At 37.8% G+C, this 24985-nt stretch overlaps 2 long non-coding RNA genes across 3 annotated transcripts in view; one reads left to right on the top strand and one right to left on the bottom strand.

Annotated features, from left to right (window-relative positions):
- LOC311596894 overlaps positions 1-22894 on the top strand; it is a 170136-nt gene extending 147242 nt beyond the window's left edge. For both annotated transcript variants that reach the window (XR_014779022.1, XR_014779023.1), the window contains exon 5: positions 22075-22894. This is a non-coding gene — a long non-coding RNA (uncharacterized lncRNA). The remainder of the gene's footprint in view (positions 1-22074) is intronic.
- On the bottom strand, positions 668-10960 carry LOC311596893. The gene is made up of 3 exons (XR_014779021.1): positions 10862-10960; positions 2074-2158; positions 668-1118 (listed from the first exon to the last, which is right to left on the bottom strand). It is a non-coding gene; the product is annotated as an uncharacterized lncRNA (long non-coding RNA).
- Positions 22895-24985: the final 2091 nt, after the last annotated feature.

Genomic DNA, 24985 nt, shown 5'->3' with positions numbered 1-24985 from the left:
GGATCATTGTTACTGAGTAAAAATGTGTTGTGCATGAGTGCAGCTTCATATATTTCTCACAGAAATTCCAGGTGACACATTATTGTATGAGACACAGTGATTACTTGATGACAGCAGCCTTTTAATATTCATGCAATTTGCTTACATTGAATGAAGACTATTACACTCAGGACATTATGACTCACTCAATCCTAGTAGAGTAAAAGATATAAAAGTGAGTGATCACAATTCTATAGTCTTTCTGGGTAGCAGTAACTAAACAGAATATTTGAAAAAAAGATGAACTCTTTCTTGCTAAAAAATATAACATAAATAAACATGGTGACTTAGGACTTTAAAAGCAGCACTCTAGAGGAACAGGCAGGTGGGGTTTAGTGAACTTGAGGCCAGCCTGGTCCCTGTAGTAATTTCTAGGGCAGCCAGGGTTGTATAGCAAAAACATGTCACAAAACATAAACAAACACAACACACACACAACAAAAAACTCAACCAACCAATTAAACAAACAAAACAACAATAACAAAAGAAACAACAACAACAACAAAACCAAAGTAATATTAAATAGTGGAGGAAAAGTCCTAATGAGATTCATGCTAGGATCACAGGAACAAAGCATTTGGTTTGTTGGTAGTTACCAAAGAATAGAGTCAATGAAGGAACAAGCTGAATTCCTTTATTGAAAATACTTTTTTCTTTATTTTTATTTTGTTCCATATATTTTGATCATATTCTTTCTCCCCCACCTCATTACCCAGTTAATTTCATGTTCTTTCTCTTAAAAAAAATGTGTGTCCCTCCCCTCCTCCCTTCTCTCTCTCACACACACCATACACAAAACCACAGAGTCCATCTTGTCTTGGCCAACTACTCCTGGGCATGTGATCTGCCCTGGAGTGTGGTTGATAGAACAGTTGCCACTCCAGTGAAGAAAACGATTTTTTTCTCCTTTCACTGTAGTTAGCAAGTTAGAATTTGGGACTTTGCGTCCACTTCCCCTTCTCTGTGCTAGATTCTTGTCTAGTTTGTACTCAGGCGTGTCTTGTGCAAGCTGCCACCGTCTCTGTGAGCCCATATGTGTAGCATCCATCCGGAAAACTCATTTTCCTACGTTGAATTATCTATCAAGAGAAAAATAAGTAAAAATGGTCAGGTAAAGATAAATTTTAAAGACATCACTCTTAATTAAAACACCCTATTATCAACACTCTCTTCCCATACCAAATAAAATTATATTATAATTTACGAGCGCTTTTTGTTATACCATTTAACAAAAATAGGTCTATCATGCTTAACCTTCCACTTATATAGATCAGGAAGTATTTTGATCTGCAACATTCTGAGGAAAAAATTAAAAAATAAAGTTTAACCTAAACAAACCAAAAGTTTCTTTCTTATTTTTCTCCTCTACAGATTTACCTATGAAAGCAGATGAAGACTAGCATGATGAGCCCCTTATGTCACCAGTGTTCCTTGTTCCTGCACCTTTTATCTTTTCTCCTCTTATGGAGGAGACTTCATCTTTGAGGACATTTCTTGCCTAGTTTAGCTATCAAATGTTGTCTCCTAGGCTGACACTTTTAGTATTTAAATGCATGCAAATAATTTCAGTATCTGAACTGAGTAAGGATGTGTAATTAGACATTATGCTATTATTTATCATATACCAAGTTTCCAGAATGTACATTCCAGCCATTTTTCTGAAAAAACGGTTGTGTGCATTCTTACATAGTGCAGATGTTTGAATGAAATTTTTTCTAGGTTGCTATCTAGGCATACATGTTAAGAAAGGGAAAATGTAAAGTCTAGCATTTTTACATTTAGGAACCTCTTCTTCTGGATGGAGCCAGGCTGTGTAACCAGGTTGGCTCCAAAAGCACGAACCTCTTGCTGACCCTTTCTGTGTCTGCTATTAAATCAGCTGCCATCACAGCCTCCTTTGTCTTCAGTAGTTCATGGTAAAAGCTAAATGCCTGTAACTCAGTGGCTCTCGCTGCACTACTTTACTCGTAAGACTAGCCAGGTGTGGTGCTGCATCCTTCCCTGCAATCCGGCGCAGAAGGACTGGGAGCTCACCAGTATGCTTCACTGTAGGTTTAGGTCACCTCTCCATCATTACATACTAGAAGCAAAATACAGGCTGGAAGAAGACAGACTCCGCCTAGAAAATGTAAATTAAATATACACAAATCTATAATCATATAGCATGTATATAATCAGTGAAGTATTATAAAATATAAAAATGCTCATAATTATTAATTGTAATTTACATTTATTAATTTCTTCTTAATTCTCCAATACTTCCTAATTTTTGAAGGTCCTCCTGATTTTTGAGATGGCCTTTTGTAACTCAGGCTCCTTTTGAACTTGTTATGTAGCCATTCCCTGCCTCCAGTGCTAGAATTACTGTCATGTTCAAACTTTATACATATAATTATTACAACTTACATAACTAGAAATGACATTTTAAAATTATAGTAGCTAAAAATTTAAGTTAAAGTACATATTGGCTTTACAATGGAAATAGAGTTTATATTTGAGTATTTTGAATTATTTGTGAATCTATATTAAAATTAGAAATTAATGCAATGAATTACAGTACTTTATCTTTAATATATATATATGTTCCTTCAGAATATATCAGACATTTCTTATTTGAACAAATTCACTTCTCAAGTTATTGATTGGAAACTAGAGTAAAAAAAAAATCTAAGAAAAGTACAGTATCACTGTTATTTCACCTACAACTGAGGAGGGAAGGCAGTAACTAGCTTTCCCTCTGGTAGAAGGAAGCAAACTAAGTTGGACCTGGGACAGTGTGAGAAGTGGGCAGTGCTCACAGAGGAACAAGTAGCAGGCCAGGGCTCTGGAGGGGGGGCTCCCACTGCCCCCTATTCTCAAAGTGAAGCTCAGGAGCTCTCCAGTGACTAATTGCAAAAATACTTGGGGTGATAGGTCTGGGCCTGAAATGTAGCAGGAATAGCTCTCCACGGAGTGTCTACTTTTCCACAGCTGAGCTCTGGCATAAATGCTCAGGAAGGTTGCGAAATTCCAATAATCAAAGCTCAATTTCTTTTGTTTACTTTCCAAACGGGACTCAGGAAATCTGCTGCATTGTGTATAATTCAGATGTACTCTTTTTATCTCTCTCTCACATTCTGGGTACTATTTTTTTTAAGTGCAGAAACACTTTTTTCTATGGAATGACACTTTTTATTTTATAAGAATTTTCTTTAGCATTTCTTGAAAAAACTTCTCTTAGCTTTCGTTTCATATTCACATGCAGATCCCAGCTTTTTAATATTGCTGTGGACATGGGCCCAGATGAACAGCTATGGGAGTGAGCACAGGCAGTGAGGCCATCCATGAGACCATGGGGTGGAAGAGAGATACAGCTGCACACCTTTAACCACATGTGAACACCGTTCACACGGAACTCTCAGGCCGGCCTATGTGTCTGTTCCCCAGACTTGAATTTGTCATCTTCTTTGCTTTTCCCTACAGATTGTACTTCAGAAGTCATGGCTCCCTCTTCCTCATTCTCTTCTTTCACTTTTTCCCTCCCTTCCTCCTTTTTAGTGTATGCTCACCTGGCATCAAAGTCTCTTTATCTACTTGTCGCTCCTACTGTACCGAATGCCTCATTAAAATATGCATGACGAAGCTCTCATTGTCCATGTTTGGATTCAAAGAAGAACTTTCCATAGATATCTTTCTGTGTCACTCTTTCCCACAACATGCCCCACTGCATGTCTTCAGAGCTCGTACAGTGTTAGCAATTATACTATTTAACTTATGTCTTTTATAACACAGGGTCAGAATAGAGCCATTATCTTTAGGATAAACTGTTTCTTCTGAGTGTCTCAGACAGTATGAGGCATATATGACCTGTTCAATATTTCAAGAATGACAAGATTCTTGCTGAGATTTCTTTCTGCTGTCATCTCTCTAATGATTTAAAAAAAATATGTAAATATTTTACAAAGTGATTTTGCCTTTTGTTTTGATAGTTTGAGCTACATGGTTATTACAGAAAAGATATTGCTGGAGTGAGTGCTGGACTCTGCATGGCCAGCTCTCTGTCTTCCTATGCTTTTAAGGAAGGTAATGTGGGCAAGAGGGATGGAAAATGTTGGTCTTGGCCTTTGTCATCCTTTGATACAGCAAGTGTTCTCTGGTCAAGTCCCCATTTGTCAGACCTTTTATGAGAACACGTAGTTTGAGTAGCTTCTTTGTCCATGGGCCACAGTCTACATCCACCGTACAATTTGCAAAGAGATGTAGATAAATTTTGAGAAACCCGAAGTAAGTTATTTGTGTCATAAGTTCCACTCTTTCTAACACTGATCTTTAAAAATATTTTAATTATTTTGTGAGTAAAGGAATTAAAGGATATAATTAAACATGAATATTAAAGTTCTTTAAAATCTTTTGAAACCTTTGGATCAAAAGCTGTGGTTTAGTTTAATTACAAATTTTGAATATGTATAATCTTTCCTGTAAATAGTCTTAACATTAAAAATGCCACATATGAAACGGAAATTTTACTTTTGCTTCTAGAAATTATTTATTTTACTTTTTAAGCAATAAAGATAAGAATTATTTTCTGTAGTAATAATATTTAACATTACCCCTAGAGTATACAATTTAATATTTAATACCACTAATCTTTGCTATTATGTTGTTTGTAATAGTTTGAACTTTCAGTTCATAGTTTGAAATATGAGTGAAAAGGTTTGCATGTGATCAAAATGTACTTCTGCATGTACACTAACTTTTCACACCATCTCCAGTTTTGCATCAATACTAGACTACTTTGTAGGCACAAATTAATTATAATTTCCAGATCTATTGAATATGAGGAGTAATCAGAAATGTAACATCTTCTTTTTACAAATAAAAAAAATTTTTTTATGAGACAAGGATGGCCTACCAATGCTACTTATTTTTAAAACCTGTTGGAAGTAGAGCTAAACTATGGGAAAGGCTTTGAGGGGGGTTGAGCTAGTTAAGCTGTGTACATGTGTTTGCTGACAGTTGTAAGAATGAACATTTCTCATCCCCCTTTGACTGCATTAAAAGGGCTTTGCAAAGGCGTGTGGGCTCAGGTTTCATGCTCTTTGCAACCGAATTCCTTTCCTTTTCATATTTTAAATTTGTAACATGTCCTATGTAGGCTTTAAGTGAGTGTCCTGCTTTCAGGACTTCTAAAACCCCATTGCTTTGAACAGCATACCACATGGCAATTCTACAAACATAAAGGGTCCAGCTGTTAGGATGGAAAATACCATATAAATTACTGTGGAAGGATCTTGTCTGACTACTTTGGAGAACTCAAGAGAGCACTTTAAGAGAAGGGATGCTGACTTTAAAAGCTTCTGCAGAGCACTGTCATGGTTCTTCAGTTTGCTTGTTTGTTTTTTGTCTTTAGATGATAATCTCAGGCTAGTTACTGAAGGGAATCTTTATGTATACCCTGTTGCCTAAAGAAAGCAATGTTTTTTTCAGTAATTTCTTATGTGCTCTTATCCTTGACCTCCTGAATATGGCTTGTGGGATTTGAAACTGTTATAGTTAATTCTACTGAACTAGTCACCTTTAAGTATAAAATTCATTGAAATTTAAAAGTAACAGTATCTCACAGAGTCTGCTTTTGAGTAATACTTTAGATGGCTTTTTTCCCCCTGCAGCCTACATAGCAACTCTTTCTAGTAGTTTAGCAACTTGACTTCTCCATGTCTTGTGACCCAAGTATGTGTGCGTGTGGTGTCTTCAGCTACAGGGTTGTAACATCAAGTTCTGGTGGACAGCTAAGAGCTATTGCAATTGTTGACTTTAGCGTCTCCAGGACACTTCTGACCAACCACTTAAAGGTAAATATCTTATACCCAGTCCTCTTAATTTGACAGCCTATGACTTTGGGAAGGAACATTGACTTCTGTGAGAGTTGACTCCAAATATACACCCTTAAAATATGAAAATTCTTCTTTTTGACTGTATGTAAGGATCACTTCATAGGAGAAAACACATACCTGGTGGTATAAACATGGCCAGGAACCCATGTCTGGGGAGCTCACAGGCCCCAAGTGTGAACATATTACTATTATTTTGTTAAGTGGACATAGTATCAAACCGCCCTTAAATATTTTATACTCATATATTAGTACAGCCCTCAGACCTCATTAGAGAAATTTAAGGCAGAGATTCACAACTTGTCAAAGTGCAGGGAGTGGCTTTAGTGTTTTCAGTCACAAATGGGACATTTGGATTAGCTACCCACTGAAAGCTCAGAACCATCACAGAAGGAACATGGAAAAGTTGTAAAGGTTTGGAGTTGGGGATGGCCAGAGAGAAATAGTGTCTTTTGGACGTGAAGGCCTGCCACACTCACAAACTCAGAGCACTGTGATCACCTGCACAAGAACTGTGTATGGTCAAGTCAGCATTCCAGTACAGAGAGGGGAGGAACTCTTGGGCCTCTCTGGCTTCTGGAACAGGGAGAATCAGTGATGTTTAAGATGTGGCTTTTGGTAGGTCTACCATGCTCCAGTGGATTGTACTCGATGAGCTATTACAAAAAAAGACAGTGTTTGGAGTAGGGTACCAAAGAGAGATAGATATGACTGGGAGAAGCTGGAGGAAGAATGTGTGTAAATATAATCAAAACACATTATGCCTGTATGAAAGTCTCAAATGATTAATAAAATACTATATTTTCACAAAGTAAATGTAAACTCCCGGGTAAGTGTTTTTGGGAATAGAAGCATCTTCAGTAAAAGTAGTTTTCTATGTCCTCATATGAGGGGATGACAGCTATACCCAAGCTGTACAAAAACATGGCTTGCACTGGGCCCAGAGAATTTTTATCTCTGTTCTAACTATCCCTAGGGAGATGCCTGGAAGCTTCTAGGCTCCATACCTGATAACTTAGTCTTAGAATGTTTTCAGACACTGAGACTTACTGCTGAATAATAAGCTCACCTTTTCTCATTCTTCCTGAACTCTTGCTCACTGGTTCAACTTAGATGTTCTGGCTCAAAACTCCTCTCCAAGCTGACTGACTCAAATTGGTTTTTCTTCATTTCTCTCTGAATTGCTCTGCTTGAAAAAACTTCCCCCGTCTCAGTCATTTTGTTCATTTTGGAAGCTGTTAACCTACACTGCTGGTTACTCAGGAATTTAAGTCTTATTCCTTCTCAAGTCTCTGAAGAGTGCTGAAGAACAGATAGTTTAGTTCTACAATCAAGTTTAGTTGGTTAGGGGATAAGATCTTTTTAGATCAAGATAAATGAATGAAGTTAATAGAGATGAGATAGGATAGATACTGAATTTCATTCAGAAATCGAGACCCAACAAGACAGGAGAGATGTTTACTTGAAGTTTGACAATTACAAATAGCCAAATCACTATAAATGTAACATTTATATAACTCATTATTGTTACATGGTTCTCCTTGCTGGATGTAGTTTGTTTCATGCATGTGCAATAAAATAAATGTATATGAAAAAATTTCCTCTGGTCTATATAAACCCAACTGTGCCCAACTGCAGGAACTCAACTGAACTCAAGTGAACTGCATTCAACTGCCTGAACCGTACTGCACTCAACTCTATTGTACTGTCTTGTCTACTGAGCTCTCTACTGTACTCTACTGTACTGTCTTCTCTACTCTCTACTGTAGCCTACTCTCTTCCTTCAGCCCTACTTTACTGCTCCTCAGTAGCTTCTCTTTCCTGTCTGTTCTCCTGAGAGCTGTGCATATCCTGACTCTCACTCATCCTTGTCAAATATTTCTCTGATGCTTCACTTTGTCTGCCGCTCAATTTCAAACATGGGTGCTTCTTTCTGAAAACTAGCTTTCCCTTCATTGTTTGGGATTTAAACTATGTACTATTGGAATGTCTGTATCCTAGCCAGGGGTATTAAAAATGAGTCATTCCAGCTCATCACACAGACCTATAAGGTCGCTGGATGTGATCCCTTGCCAGGGCAGCCATGTTGTCAGAATAAAATTTCTCTACACTCTTCAGTTAGAGTGGACCTAGATTCTAGGAATACTCTGGAGGAAAACTGAGATGGGCAATAATACTGTGTCTTTATATTCTGAGTATTCTTATTCCTAATATGGAACATGCATATACTGTAATTACGTGAAGGTCAGGCAATTCTGGTTATGAAGCTGACTCTGTTAAGCAGCTTTGCTTCTGATAGTTAGCTTCCTGTTTTGTCTCACCCAAATTCCAGTAAAGGGAGCACGGTGAGGTCACCTATACTTTCCTCTGTCTTTTTCTTTTTGTTTGGGTATTTGAGGACATCATGCTAGGTGCTATTTGGGATATCAGCAAAAATCCCCAGATTGGAACAACTGGGAATTGCACCATAAAGCATGTCAGATTGTAGTTATTTCTAAATCAATTTTGCTTCCCTGACATCTAAATAAGACACACATTACCTCACTTCCTAGCAGCTGCTTCAAAGGCTTGGTGAGTTTGCTCTCTCTGTCTCTGTCTCTGTCAGTCTGCTCTCTCACCTCTCTCTCTCCCACCTCTCTCTCCTCTCTCTCTCTCTCTCTCTCTCTCTCTCTCTCTCTCTCTCTCTCTCCCTCTCTCCCTCCCTTTCTCTCCCTCCCTCCCTCAGCAAGGCCTGCTCTGCTGCCAGCCTGAGAGGCCAGTGAGAATGGAGATGTTAGTTAATATTTAAGGCTCAGTTTCCAGTGATGGTAAACTGTCCTGTGCTCCATCTGTAACATGGAAGTTGAATGGCAATGCCTTTTCAGAGGATTTTATGGAGTACAGTCAAAACTGTTATGAGTTTACCACATTGCTGCTTGTTATAGACAGTGATAGATGGCAACTAGGACAACCTATGAGAATTTGCACTCCCAGCCAATTATCTTTGTGTTGAATAGAAATTTGGGATCATTTAGAGATAAACAGTGTTAAAGAGGAGGCAACTTTAACGTTTCTTCTGTGTGATAATGGAGGAGTTCATCTTCTCACTGAACATTTTAAGTCATGCCATGTTGACTGAGTGAAAAGGGATGTGTGGAGCAAAGCACGGAGGAGATTGTTTCTGATGTTTTCATTATGTAGACATGACCATGAGATTTTGCAATAACCATCGTTTGAAAGAATAAACATATTGAACTTAATATTAAAACACGAATATCACCCACTCATTTAACTCATAAGAAGAAGAAAAAAAGAAACAAGTAAGGTGTACACATTTGCGATGTTATTTTACAATCAAATGTAGAATGGGATGATCGATTGCCTATTATAGAATCAGCCTAATGCTTGCTGTGCCTGGAGCTTCTGCACTTGACAAGGAAGAACTTAGATTCATCAAATGTTAAACACATGGCTTTAATGGTTCATATTAGGGGAATTCCTGTGGGAACTGTGCTGGTTGTGAGGTTGTATTCACTTCACTTATTTCTTTCCTGTGGCTTTCTTATTTCCCTATGGGATGCATTTCATGTGTCCATTATTGCTTTGAAGATTTTTCATTTCTATCTCATGCTTAACACTTGCCATTGACTTCTTGTATAACTTAGGAGAAATGAATGGCATTCCTCCCCATGGGTACTAGTCTTTATAAGGTATATTATCCTGTGCTATTTAGGAAAAAAACTATAGTTTTACTTCTTTTATATTAAAAGAAAATTTTACTTTTTGGTGCTAGCATTTTGGAAACTTAAACTTTGATTTATTTTTACATGAAGCTTCTCTAGATTTTAGAACAAAGTACAATGAGAGATATTTTTAAAACCTTTGAATAAAATGGTAACTGAGATGGTAGAAAATGTCTCTTCTAAAGGGACTTTCACTTCTTAGCTACCTTTACATTTCTGAACTTCATCATTTTGGTGGTGAACAGAGGGATTTGAACTTATATAACAGTATTCATCTTGCTGTCTCAGATAGAGTCATTGCAGGTGGCATTGAAGATCTGTTCATAAAAAAACAAACAATCTAACAACAAAACTTGACTGACAATCATAAAGAGAGATTATCTGGATGGGTTTTGGTGGTTTCTGTGAGTTGATAGATTAAAATGCGGTGTATTTTAAATAGACGTTGATCAGCATTGGTAATAAGGAACAGAGAAGTATATACTGGCGAAGGTGCTTACAGAATGATCCAGGGAAATGCTCAGCTTTTTATTTCAGTTAGTGCATCTATTCTTCTTCTATGTTTATTAAGCTTGAGTAATTCAACAGAAAGCAGGTTCACGGAAAAAATACCGTGGTTTGAGTCAAACTCACACTCAAAGGACGACTTCTTATATTTTCCAATTAAATCTGTACATTTGCCTTTGGTGGAGTAGTCTTTCTTCATACCTCTCAGATCTATTCTTGGTCCACAGAATACCACAGGGCTCCAAGAGTACTAATCATTTCTGCTACACTTGAAACCTTCTTCCCTTGTAAGTTAGGAAGAAGAATACAAACAGCTCAGTCTTATTGGACTTATTTTAAAATTATAAAGAGGTTACTCGGTACATAAGAATGCTGCTTTGAACAAGCTTGCGTGGAGATTTTGGCAAGTAGCATGCATACAGCTGATGAGAGTAGTGATTACTTTAAAAAATATATCCGAAACCCATTTCTTTTCTATATTCTACTTCTGACTGCCTTCCAAAACAAATTCATAGATTTAAAAGCAATCTAGGATCTGTTTGGAACCAACTTGGGCTCCATTATTTGCATGAAGATTATATGTAAGACTAATTTACTCCCCAGGACAGAGAGCCCCTGGCTGCTACTATTAGGATAGAAACAGATGGTCATCCTGGATTTTTCCTTCATCCTAAGTGTTAGCTTCAGGCAACATATACTTGCCACAGCTTCTATATGACTTACGCTGAAGAAATGCGAAGGACAACTTTAACTTAGCCAGGCTTGCGTCATCACATTCACACATTCAGATTTCTTAATTTCTGTGCATTATGAAATATATTCATCTGCTGTTTGTCCCATGAGCCCTAGATAAATGATGAGAATATGGGGTTTACTACTGACCGACATTTGTTTCATTTTCTTCAACAGTTGATATGTAAGTATCTCATGGTATAACCTTTATTCCTGACCACTCCCTCTCTGGCAACCTGAACTAGCTGCGGATTTCGCTCCTTCTTCGCTCCCCTACCTCCGAGCATGGCAAATGTCAGGGCTCAGTTTTGATATTTGTTGCCTATTTTTGAAATGGCCACCGTTTTCATGTTTCTTACAGTTAGTCTTAAAATATGTCTGTTTACATGTGTATGCTAAAAATACATACGTATATGTGCATATACACACATATATTATAACAAACTTTATAATTCCTTATACTACACGGTAAACTTTGCAATTATCCCTCAGAGTTCTTCCCTGAACTTTACAGCTAGATATCTTATTGTCTCCTTGACCCCTCCAATATTCTAATATGAATTTCACAGTTTACATAAAAAAAGAAACCAAAAAACAAAACCACTGCATATTCTTGTGCGCCACTGAGCCCTCCCACCTCCATAGACTATTCTCAGCTTACGGTTATGAAGGGGGCAGACCTAAATCACCCTTAATTGTTTTTTCTTGTCTCTTCTACATTACACTTTGTATCAGTTTGTGTTTTATTAACCTTTTAAATGCAGTCGAAATCCGACTCTGTTTTGCGATGCTAACCCAGAGCACTTTTGCTCACGGAGCTCCTTACTCTTTTCTACATTCCTCTAATGCTGGGTGATTTGGAAGCAGAGTCATCATGTTACTATTATTTCCCACTGTAGTTAAATCTGGACACTCACCTGTGAAGAGTACTCATTTTGTTCTCAGGTCAACTGAAAACAACAACAAAAAGGATTTTGCAGTGATCTGTAAGCTTGTCAGTGGTTTCACATCATCCCTTGACTAGATCTCTAATTTCACTTTGTGCTACATTATCTTCCTAAATGTCATCCTTAAAGTAGAAAGAATGTAAGCTTCCTAAGGGTAGAAAATTCCGAGGCTTTTTTTCTTACACTACTATATTTTCTGTACCTAGAACAGATCTTGGCAACTAGTAAATGCTCATTAAATGTTGAAAAAGAATAACAACAAAAGAAAATAAGGGATCAAAATTATTGTTTTTTTTTTCAGTCATTTGAAAATAGGTATAAAAATGTTATGAAAATAGCACCTGACTTGGGATGACATCAAGATTAGAAATATGATCATAAGTAAATCTCATAAACCTTTTATATTTCAGGCATCATAAATGTGATTACAGAGCTTAAATGAGACAATGCATGTGAACTGCTTGTCAACTGTTCAGCATTTTCCTAGGTTATTAATGTCCTCTCCCCAAGAGGAATTCACTTAATCTCATGAATATGTTCACTTTATCAGTACTAGATCAAACGGTCTGTATTTGTTCAAGTCATTTTATCTTGAGTTTTGTAATCCCTTTTCTATATTAATATAAATACTTCTAATTGGTAAGCATTAAACATTTACTGAATGTTTACTAATGGGATTCATATTATAATGGCTATAATATAATGAGTAGTACACATATTTGATGAAATAATCAAATATATTTAAACAGAGTGATTTAATTTCTTTTATTTATTAGGCTCCATCCATGTTTTAACTACTCTACAAGTATTTAGAGAATGAGAATGCTTAATAATCTGAATACATAATGATGCAACACTATCTCTATTTTTTTTATGGAAAAAACTTGCGTAGGTCAACTTATTCAAGGTCATAATTTATAATATTTACAAGCATGCATTCTCATATGTTCCAAGTTAAAATAATTTTGAAATTACTAGTATGAGTTTAAAAATAGGACCATTTACATGAACGCTATCCAAGGGTCTGACAAAAATAGGCTTTGAGACACTAACTGTTGATTTACTTTTAACATGGCCTATGACAGTTATAGTTACCATGACCTTGATAGCCTTTATAAAGTATGTTGGTGTCAGTCTTCAGCACAGATTTTTAAGAGTATTACTGAATGCCTTCAATGTCACATAAAAACATTGGACGTTCAGAAACATCTCTCTCTTTTGGTTACATATCTATAATATCCTAAATTATATTTATCTATGAAATGAGATTTTGCTACCCATATGATCTTTTCCCTTGCTTCTTTCTCAGGTTTATCTCAGATATTTTTTCCTATTTGGATCCTTAGCATTCGCTGTTAATATATGGCTTTCTCTTAAAATTATTTAGAATAGATCCTCATTTTATTTCTTATTTTTTTTAAACCATTACTGTTCAAGTCTATACTTGGGTGAGCATTCATTAAGAAAGTTTCTGCACAGTTTCACATGACACATTGGTAATTATATATAATAACTCATAGCATATTTAGTATTGAAATATATATAATTTTGCAAACATTAAATAAGATAGGCACAATATTATTCCTAAAATTTAGTTAAAGAAGGCAGTACTGGCCAGCTAAGGGGATAGGAGAATGATGTTTGGTGCTAGCCCTGATGTACACAGATAATTATTGTTAAAGTTAAACAGCAGAGTGTATTTGTATTTGGCATCATGGACCAAAGTAGGTATCATCATGCTATGTGAAACAAGGTAGGCATAGAAGTGAGCGCCAAAAGGACTTGATTATATGTAAAATCAAAAATTTTGATCTCATATAAACTGAGAGTAGATGTTCTCTACCCAAATCTCAGAACAGCAGAATAGGGGGAGGATGAAGAACTCTTGATCAAGGGAAGATGAGTTACAGTCAAACAGGAACAAGAGCACAGTACATTGGGTTTACATAACAACAATTCTCATTTATTTTGAACAAACTAGAAGAGATAGTGAAAGCTTTGACATACATACATGACAAAAAGATTGAAATAATAGGTGTATTCAATTTGATTTAAACACTGTACATGGATGCATTCCCACTAATATATACAATTTTTATATCCCCTTGTTTCTGTTAAAACACCTATTAAAGAAAGCACGGTGTAGTTAGAAAACAGTGAGAGAAAGGAGAATACACAGAATGAATGTAAGTACGGGTCAGAGGATTGCATTTGAATTCATTTTCTGGGAAAGCTATCCTTAGGATGGAGGATGGATGGTGCGGGCTCAATTGTTTAGAAGCTACTGTGGCTTTAATGTGACGAGGCGTATCTGGAGCCCAGAGAAGAAATATGTGTCCTTGAGCTGGAGCAGGTACACAGCAGTCAGCTCCTTGGCTGCTGGCTTAGTTCCCTCTCTTTTGCTGGGATAAAATGCCATGAAAAAGGCAGCAGAATGGAGCCGGGTTATTGTGACTCACCGTGAAAGGGTGCAGTCCTTCCTGCAGGGGCAGTCAGGGCAGCTGGTCACACTGCATTCAGAGGCAAGGACTCAGAAAGGTTGATGAAGGCTTGTGTTCAGCAGCTCACTCTTTCCTTTTCATAGGTCCAGAATCCCAACCCAAGAAGTGCTGCTACTAACAGTGGAAAGCTCGTTCCATGTCAGTGAACCTAACCAAGCTTACAGCCCACAGACATGCCCAAAGATCAGTTTTCTGGGTGATTCTAGATCTCATTCAAGTTGGCATTTTAGGCTAGTTATCACCTCCACATACCCTTTATGGAGTAGGTCAGGCTGCACAACTCTGAATCAGATGCTATGTAAGTTTATTCTTTTTGTTTGTTTGTTTGTTTTCTTTTTTCATAAAAGATAGTCTTATTTCAAGTAACTGCAAGTGGGAAATCGGGGTCAAGACCAAGGCTGGGACAAATGGCGACTTTCTTCACAATCAAGCAAGGAGAGAAGGTAGCTCCTCGCTGCCACTGCATCCACGGACTCTCAAACATCCACTGGCTTCTCACTGGAGTGTTAGGTCGTCTAGCCTGCTATGCCCAGATCGGTGTCTTATGTAGAGGATGTTGGGGAAAGGGACTGTGAGGATAAAGGCATTGTTATTCACATTTTTACACACTTTTAGTTTTTCCAAAGAGAAAAACTATCCTTTTTTTCCACATGACAGTAGACACGTTTGATTCTGACAATTACTTGTTAGAGTCATGTTGTGAGGACCATTTTCAAGATAATGTAAAATTATATCAAATAGCAGCAAAGGATGTTTTAGGGGACATTCTGATAGGGTAAAGTCATTGATCTCTCTGATGTAATGTGCATTTGTGCTTGGCATCTTTCCTAGCAACAGTTTACAGTGGCAGCACAGGAGGGGACCCTGTGCAGGGACACCCTGCAGCCTGATGTGGTATCACACTGGTAGGCTATGAGATCGTGTTCTGAAGCCCAGCAGTATGATTTAACAGGCATTTTACTCAGTTTCATCTGACATTGGTTAGCAGACGAGTCTGCTGTGTTGTCTTGAAAATGTCATATGATTTCCCAAATTCCAACTTGTTTCTATTCATCTTAATCAAAATAAGAGAACAAGAGGATACTTTATCTTTGGGCACATGGTTCTCTTCCTTTCTTTAACTTGATTTCATGAAAACCTGTTTTGCTTTAGGGATGTTATTAATCATATAAAGCTTTAGCATTATGAAAATGCAAAGTCCTAGCACCAAGGAGGGAGGTGGACACAAAGCCCCATCCCTAACCTATTTGCAACTGATACCTGCTGGGAGAGAGGGGAAGTCAGATTTCTCCAACGGAGTCTCAGGGGCTAAATCACCCACCCTCCAAGGCAAGACCATGCCCAGGAATAGGTGGCCAACACAGTACAAAATGGATTCTGTTTTTTTCATTTTGCTTTTTTTTTTTCATCTTATCTGTTTTGCTTTTTTGTTTTCGTTTTTGACAGAGCGAAAGAGCATGAAGTTGTGTGTGGGGTGGGGGGAGATGGAACGGACCTAGGAGAAGTCAGGAGAGGGGAAATGATCATAATATATGAAAAAAATACAAAAAATCTTCTGCTAACTTTTTTCTATCCTTTATTCATTGTAGTCATGATAAAGAATAAAATAGTCACTGTATCTAGGTTCTGGCAGTAACACACTTATTTTAAAAAAATCCTGCAAAGAGCAGCATATAGATGCTTTTATATAAAGTAGTCCTATAATACAGGAAATAGCTTTCAAACTGGTATAAAACTGGGAGAAAGAGGCACCTTACTAATTATGTGTCCATGAAAGCTTTCATGTGCTTACAGTGGGATACAGAGAACCTGACAGTGGGCTCCATGGAAAGCTACATCTCACGGTTTAGTAGCATCTATTTGTATTCTGGATCTGCGTCATCGTTGAGGTATAGAAATGTACCCCATAAATTTTAGGATACGAGTTATTAAAGGGTGCTGCACCTGTGCCGTTTCTTCACGTGTACTAAAGGGTTCAGTCATAAATGCGAATGTAAACTGTTTTCTGTACCTAAGTGTCACTGGTCAGTAGGCTAAGGCGTTAGACAATGTCTAGGCAGCTACCTAGGAGAGACACTGGGTTCGTGGGTAGGCTGCTTCATGCTGCTGTGTGTTAGCTGAGTGCAGACAGGTAGCCCGCGGCTCTCCTTTCTCCCTCTCTTGCTTCTCACATCAGGCCTCCTGTGAGTTGGTAATGCTAGCAGACCTGATAGTAGTTCAAGCTTGTGCAGAAGATCTGTTTGGACAAAACTGTCCGTGGTAGCCATCACAACAGCTCTGTATTAGGGGCTTTTCCCTTGTGGGCTATCTTTATGGGCACCCACCCCAAACTACTTCCTTGGGGACTAAATATACAACAAGAAGCTGGGAGCAGGGAGAGGGGCCTAGAATCCTTGACCTTACAGGAATGAAAAGGCTCCAGAGAATGGTGCAAACTTTACATTTGACTGACAGGTACACAAGCATAAGTTCACAAGGACAACATTTAAGTTCCCTGTGCAAATGCATCTGTTTCTTTTGACTGGACACAATGCTACACACCTGTAATCTCAACTCCTAGAAGGAGGAAGGTCATAAATTTAATGCCACCCTTGGGTACATTGTGCAGCTCTCATTTAAAAAACAAATAAAAACAAAGCATAAAGAAATGTAACACAAAAACCTTTCTTTGTATTAGAAAAAGTGTAAAGGAATAGAATTGAGGTAGATACTATAAGACAATAATGATTAACTGTATTTAAATCATAATTTTACATTTCATACAATTTATATAAAAGGCATTGTTATAAACTAAGAATGACCTACAATAATGCCATTTACAAATGTACTTTTAACTATTTGATATACTTATGACCAGTAATTACCATAGTGATATAAAATGAGTAATTTTATAAGAAAACATACTTTTTTATATAAGGCAGGTAATACTTAGAGTGTTGTATAAATAAATTTGGTTTTGGTAACATAGCAAACTAGAAAAATCAGGAAGTCACTTACTTCAGTGTGAAGTATACAATTACATAACAGGATTTCTGCTTCTTGGAAAAGTGTGCTTTATAAACATGAAGCATTATTGTAATCGTGGAAACATTGCTGGCAAACAAGAAATTGCTATTTGATAGCTACTGATGGCTATAGGCAGTCTAAAGAGAACAGAAATAAGAATCTGTCTAGAAGTTTAAAAAGAAAATCCTTAAAATAATAACAAAAGTTCAAGGTAAATAAAAAGTTAAAGTACCATATAGGGAGGAGTTGAACCATGCATTAGACACACAAAAGTAGTATCAACATAAAATTCTGCAAAAGTACAGTGCTAAGGAGAAGTCAGAGTTCAGTGGTAGAGTGGGTGTCTAACATGTAAAAGACCCTAGAGTCTATCACAGCACAACAAAAAGAAAAGGCATTAAAAAAGAACAGCAGCAACTAAAAGTAGAAGAATTGCTACATGTTTGAGGCCAGCCTAGTTTCATGGTGAGTTATAGGACAGCCAGGGCTACATATTAAGAATATGTCTCAAAGGCAAAAAAACCCAAATTCAATGCAAATATAAGTGTTGCATACATACAAGTGATAGATCAGAGGAAAAAAACAGGGAATGATAACAATGAATTCAGTATTTCTTGAAGTTTTGAGATGAAAAAATGGTGATTGTAAAACATGGTAAATACACAGAATTTTATTTCCAGGTGAGAGACACATATATTAGAAATTTCAGAATTCCCTTCTGTTGTTAAATTCTGTGGTTTTGGCAGCTGGGAAGGGTACAGAGTCAAAGGAAGTTTAGAACATATCAGAATAAAGAATTGATAGATCACGCCTCATTATTTGCAGGAGACATGAGTGGTCAATGAAAGTGATCCTTTTTTGTTGATCCTTTTTTGTTGTTGCTATTTCTTATAAATGTGTGCCATATTGGAAATATTCATGTGATGCTACTGGAAGAAATCGGAAGAGTTCAGAATTACATGTAATATGATTGTAAAAATAGGTGGGGAGATGCAATTTCCATTAAGATGCATTAGTTGTAATTGTCTAGGGTAATACTTACATAGATTTTCACTCACGTTACATTGCTATCTTTTAAGATTATATAAATTACATAAAGATATTAATATATAATATCAACAATGACATATGTGTTGTGTAGAAAGAAACTGACACAGACTTGGTCTCATGCCTTAGCCAGCTTGCTACCTGGAATGTCAACAGGGTACAGGTTATCGCTCTTTAGTGGCACTCCCATTCCCGGGTATTCAGTTCGCCTCTTCTCTCTCCCTCTTCTGGTCTTCACTGTTTCCTTCCTACGTTGTGAGACCCTCCACTCTCACTTGGATTGCCGTAGAGGGAGCTAGGGAAGAGTGAGGATAATTGGCTGAGCAAGGCCCAGATGCTTAGCAATGCATCTTCTGTTGTTCCTATGGCCAGGAAAACAAACAATGGTGCAGGAGCAGTGGGGAACTTCTGGTTAACATAAACCAATCTGTTTTATGTTTTGCACAGAAAGTTGTGACTGGGAGATAAGTTTGAAAGGAGGGAGCAGAAAGGAGACTGCGGGAATGGAGCAGAATTGTAGGACTTGGGGGGTAAAACGGGGGGGGGGGGCAGGAGGGCAGGAGAGTATGTAAGCGGCTCTTTTGCTATTATCCTGGATAGTCTTAACCACCACCTTCACACAGCCTAGAATCCTCTGAGTCTTAACTTATGGATTGCCAAGATCGAACTGTCTAGATGTATGATGGTCCGATCACTGTGGGCAGCAGCTTTCCTTGGGCAGGTGGTCCTGGGATGTGTCAGAAGGCTGTGAAAGAAGCATCAAGTAAGTCAGCAAGAAGTGTTCCTCCTGTTCCTGTTTCAAGGTTCTGCCCACACTTCCTCCAGTAATGCACACTAAACCTTTGCCCACCCTAGGTTGATTTTGGTCAGAGTATTTTAACACAGCAAAAGAAAGGAAATTAGAGTGGAAATTAGATCTGAGGAAGTAGGATGATGTTGTGAGGAATCTTCCCGTGTGGCTTCTTATGCCGTTGGGCTGTTTTGTTGGAAGAATGTGGGAGCGTTTGGAATACTGAGCTGGAAAAGCCATTGAGTGCTCAGAGCTAAGTGGGTCATTCTTGTGGAGGCTTAGGAGAAAGTGGTATTGAGCCAAACGGGAACTGTGGCAGCTTGGCTCATGAGGTTCCAGAAGGAAAAAGAGATTCTACTGAAACAGGGGCCAGGGGCATTTATGTGATGTTTTGGCAAATAATCTATGCCCGTTGATCAGTATTGACCAGCAGCACTGAGTAAAATCTGTACACCACTGAGATAATAGGAAAGTGTTTCCTCAGAGTTAGCACAGATGGATAGTTCAAGAGAGCATGGCTTCATTTCAGGGTCACAACAGAAGTTGGAAACAGTATGCAAGAGTTGCCCAGATGATACTGTTTTGAAGACTTGGAAGATTCATGAAAAGCAACTGAGGGCTGGCACAATGTGGAGAAGTTGAAGACTCAGTGGAGAGGCCACTAGTAACCGTATAGTCCCAATTGCAGGAGACCATGGGAAGTTGGAGATGCCTGGACCATGGGACCAAGGACAGCAGTGAATGTGGAGAGAGGCAGTCTCAGCCTACCAGATCAACCTGTTAGTGTACTCTGTGGAGGGCAGAGGTGAAGAAGTGGAGATACTCTCACCTTTTAGATTCAGAATACTGGATAATGAATGAATAACAGATGTCAAACACTGAGCTATAGGACTGGCTTTATATTGTTGGACTTTGGCGGTTTAAAAAAAAATTAAGATATTTTAAATTAAGTATAACCACTAATAACGTTGTTTCCACCTTCTGTTTCTACTCTCCAACCCCTACTATGTACTCTTCCTTTAAGATCCCCCTCCCTGCATATTTCCCTTCTCTTCCTCTCAAATTCATGCCCTTTTTTCTTATTATCATGCATGCACAAGCATGTGTACACACACTCACACAAATACGAATGCAAGCTGCAGAATCCATTTTTGTTGATTATGTGTGTATGATTTCAGAGCTGATCACTTGCCATTGGCTAACAACTAGGGAGATTACCTCTGGGAGTGGTTAGTTCTTCCACAGAGTCATACTTGCCTGTAGTTCTTTTGATAAAGGTGGAACTCTATAAAAAATTTCCCCTTTTGTGTTAGTATTTCTGTTGATAGTGTCATTGTTCCGTGTACTTTTTTGTAATGCCCCTGTTCCTCCTTTTTGTAATAAGAAGTATGTAACATGTCTCGTATTTTACAGGAGCCTATAGCTAAGAAACTGAAAGTTTAAAGAAATGTTGAATTCTTAAAAGCGTTATATTTTTAAAAGACTATTTGGTTTTTTAACAGTTATTCCATGTTTTATATTATATTAACATCATTAATATTTATAATATTACATTAACATGGAAGTGAAATGTTACGTTTTAAGGTGATATGTGATTCTGTGTCAAATTGTCAGGGGCTAGAATGTCCTAGTCAACTTTAACTGTCAACGTGACAAAGCCTAGAGTCACCCAAGTAAAGCATCTCAACTGAGGGATTGCCTAGATCAGACTGGCCCTGTCTGTGGGGGATCATCTTAACTGTTGATTGACACAGGAGGGCCTTGCCCACTGTGCACAGCACCACTGCCTGAGATGTAGGTCCTGAGCTATATAAAAAGCTGGCTAGCTCTGAGCCAGTTAGCAAGCCAACAAGTACTGTTCTGCCATGATTTCTGGTCCAAGTTCATGCTCAAATTCCTGCTCTGACATCTCTCGATCATGTGCTGTGGCCAGAAAGTGTAAGCCAAAGAGATCCTGTCTTTCCCTACGTTGATTTTGTTGTTTCATCATAACAACAGAAAGAAAAGTATACTAACATGATTTCTCCCTGGACTAGGGGACAACACCTCTATGGCATGACAGACTGGCCTTGGGAAAGAAGACTTGAGACAACGTACCAGCTATTTCACTGATTATCCCCTGTAACCAGATAGTATGATTTACTTCTTGACTTGATAAAGATACACAATTTTCTAACACTTCTCACTGATAGAATGCTAGTGAAATTAGTGTTCTTAAATTATGGCATAGGACATTGATCAAATTATTATAACCTTTCCTTAAAAAAAAAAAACCTACTATGTCAAGAAATGAAGAGGTTTGATGCTTATAGTTACCCTGTAGTAATATTAATATGTTGCCAAGTTTTCTCTTGCTATAGATATATTTGTCTTCTTACTGTCTGCTATAATCTCTAAGAATATTTAAATAATTTTCATATTGATATAAAAACTTGCATTTATTATTGCTCAAATCATCTTGAAATAGTAGATAAGAGTGATAAAACAGTACTTTAGGTGAGTTTATATCATGTTTATCCAGCCATCATAAATTTAATTACAAATATTTTGTTTAACGCTATGTAATTGACAAGAAATTCCCTTTTACATGGATTTTGCCGAAGGCTGAATTCAATTTTATGTATTGATTGCACATGAGTCTGTAAAGCAAAGAAAAGGATATCAATATCAGAGGTCAACATCTTATTTTGTATGAGTTCCATAAATACATTATTAAATTCTTAAATTAATGGCTAACATAAGGAATATATTTGCCTTTTTATATTTTTAAATGAAAAAAATATAGATTTATATAGAACTGGTTTTTCTTTGCTCATTTCCTTTCTATTCCTCTCCCTTTTATCTTTTTTTAAAAATACAATGTTTGAGCCCTTTTATTTTTAACTCTCAATACTTTCTCTTTCACATTAGCAGAGCAACAAAGGCATGCTTTGGAGACCACTTGATTTTTCTACCTGAAATGAGCTGAACTTAGGAAACGCTAGAAAGAAACAAGCCTTGGTCTCTATAATTCAGAGTGCTGAAAGGACGGAATGAATGTGAGCACGTCAGAACAAAGACCGGAGAGAGAAGCTACTTCACATGAGGAGCCTGTGTACACGAGAAACATGTTCTAGTCATCTGCCAAGGAAAAAAGAACACTAAGAGAAAGAAAAAAAAATCAGGAAAAAACTTTCAAAGCAACTGAAAGGAAGCAAATAGCTCTTGAAAACAAGAAAGAAAATTGGAAAAAAGATCATTTGGTAGAGAGCAAGCTCATAGACATCTTTAAAAGAACATACAAAACAATTTTTAAAAAATTCTAGCAGAGTAGAATATTGGACAATGTTTTAGAGCAGGCATAGGAACTACAAGTGGAGAGCCCTAAGTGAGCAAAGATGATTGACTGTCATGGCAACCAGGAGGCACCTGTGTCCACTGTGGAAAAGAAGAGGACATTTGTCAAGTGGGAGAGGGAAAGGAACTGCTATTTTATCCCAAATGATGAAGATTCCTAAGACAGTTGTGTGGGAGGATACGTTTTTCTCTATAAATAAAATCTGTTGCATAGTGGACCAACGTAAGGTCTATTGCGGATGCGCCTAGTGAGTCACAACACAACTCACCCCTGAACTCAGCAACACTGGTGCTGACCGAGCTCCTCACAGCAGCACTAACTCACTGGGTACAGAAGGAAGGTGCAATACTGGCCAATCATTCTGAGCATTCCTAAATGCTCATGTTTGACTTTGTCTTTTATTACATACCAAGTCATCGCCAGTTCTTCCGCCTGACTTTGAGTTGCACTGATAAGAAATGCTTTGACTTTATTCTAGTTCCTTGAGAAAGGAGGGAAGGCTTGGCATGGATATAAAAAGGGTGGATTCCACAGATCAGCTTTGATTATGTTTAATATGGATTGGTTACAAGTAAAACAAATGCATTTAAGCCAAAGTTTATATGTTCAGGAGATTATCATCATGGAATGGGTTAATATAAGACTTTTAGGGGCTCGACACAAGGTTCAGTGGCTAAGACCACTACACTTCTAAAGGATCCAGGCTTGCTTGAGCCCCAAAATGTTCATGGTGGCTCACAACCATTTGTAACTCCAACCCCAGGGGATCCACCACTCCCTTTTGCTCCCACGAGTACCAGGTATTGATGTGGTGCACGGACATACATGCAAGCAAAACACCTATACACATAGAGCCAAAAGTAATGAAAAGCAGATATTTCCTGATCCCAAGTTGTACATAGCCCTAACAGTGACTCTGGTGACCTAATAGGATGTTCTGATGCTCAGATTCTCAGCCAATGGGTGGGCTCTGTTACCAGCCAGCAGCTGCCTGTGTGCGGATAAATGGCCAGGTAAAAGAAAAAAGGGTTCCAAGTACATGGATCCTATCTGCAAAGTGCCCTGCTCTTTCTTTATGAACCAATATTTATGTTAATTTTAGATTAGGAAGAAGTGGGCTGAATCTGGCATTAGACTGCAAGCATAAGGCTAGAGTTGTGCTGAGGTGGTAGATGGGAGTTTCTTTGGAAATGCCTTGGCTTAGGGGTGACAGTGCGAGAAAGGGCAGACAGAGAAAAGTCAGCAACTTCTTCAGAGTTCTAGAGAATAACCTCTGGATTTCAACGAGTTGACTTCAAAGGTCCAGGAAAATATGACCCCGTAATTGTCCTAGTGAAGTCTGGAAAGCACAGACTGTAGTTGACTTCTCCATTTGGCTGGTAAGAAAAGGCGAACTGTCTGAGACTATCTCACTGACTGTGAACTTTCCTAAGGGCATCTGCACCAGGACTGACTTAGTAGCTTAACCTGCTGCTCAGTTTTACGTTCTCCATTTTTATGTAAATTACTTTATGTTGCACAGTAGGACGTTTGTTTCTTTTTGGATCAGTTTTCACTTTAGACTGGGCTTCTCAAGATTGTGTCTGTTTGCCTTCTGCTTCATGCAGTCTGTTCTGTGAATCTATCTCTAGGAATTCCCTTTACCTGGAAGTCAGGTCTCACCGCCAGTCTGTTCTATGAATCTATCTCTAGGAATTCCCTTTACCTGGAAGTCAGGTCTCATCATCATTCCTTTATGCTTGATTCTCGCTGGAAATGATTAAACAGAACAGATAGTATATTCAATTTTTAAGACTGCAGAAATAATCTCAAACTCTGCCCATAGGTATGGTACTCTTTAATGCAGTGGTTTGCAATGTGTTGGTTGTGACACCTTCAGGAGTCTAATGATCTTATCAAAGGGGTCACCGACAACTATTGGAAGACATGGATATTTATGATTCACAACAGTATCAAAATTATAGTTATTAGGAGCAATGAAACTAACATGGTTGGAGGGTCATCATACCATGAGAAACTGAGTTAAAGGGTAGTAGTCTTAGGATGGCTGAAAACCACTGTTTTAATGTATATCTTTTCAAGGAAAGTAGCTCTCTTCATTTTCTCTAGTTTTGTATTCTGCAGTGTTGTTAGCACTTAAGAAAAATGAGTTATTTTATTGGGAAAAGATCCTTGAAAAATATAATTTGCTTTTAGGCCACCAGTTTCTCAGAATAGTCAAAGCATATCCTTAAGGAATACATCAAGTCATGGTTGAAAAATTTAAATATGACAAATTCTTCACTTTGAAGACTGAGGGTTGACAGAGGCCAACAGCTTCAACTTCAGATAGGATGACAACAGCCAATATTAATTACTGGTAAATACTTAGACATATCTTTTATTCCCCATTGAGTCATATCTGTGTAGCACGGACTTTCACAGTGAAATTAATGTGCACAATATAATGTAGTCTTTATTCTGCTTTTTCTCAAGGAACACGGTTGT

This window comes from Acomys minous (assembly GCF_964271855.1).
Source record: "Acomys minous genome assembly, chromosome: 4".
NCBI classification, from domain to species: domain Eukaryota; kingdom Metazoa; phylum Chordata; class Mammalia; order Rodentia; family Muridae; genus Acomys; species Acomys minous.
This window is presented reverse-complemented; position numbering and strand designations above follow the sequence as displayed.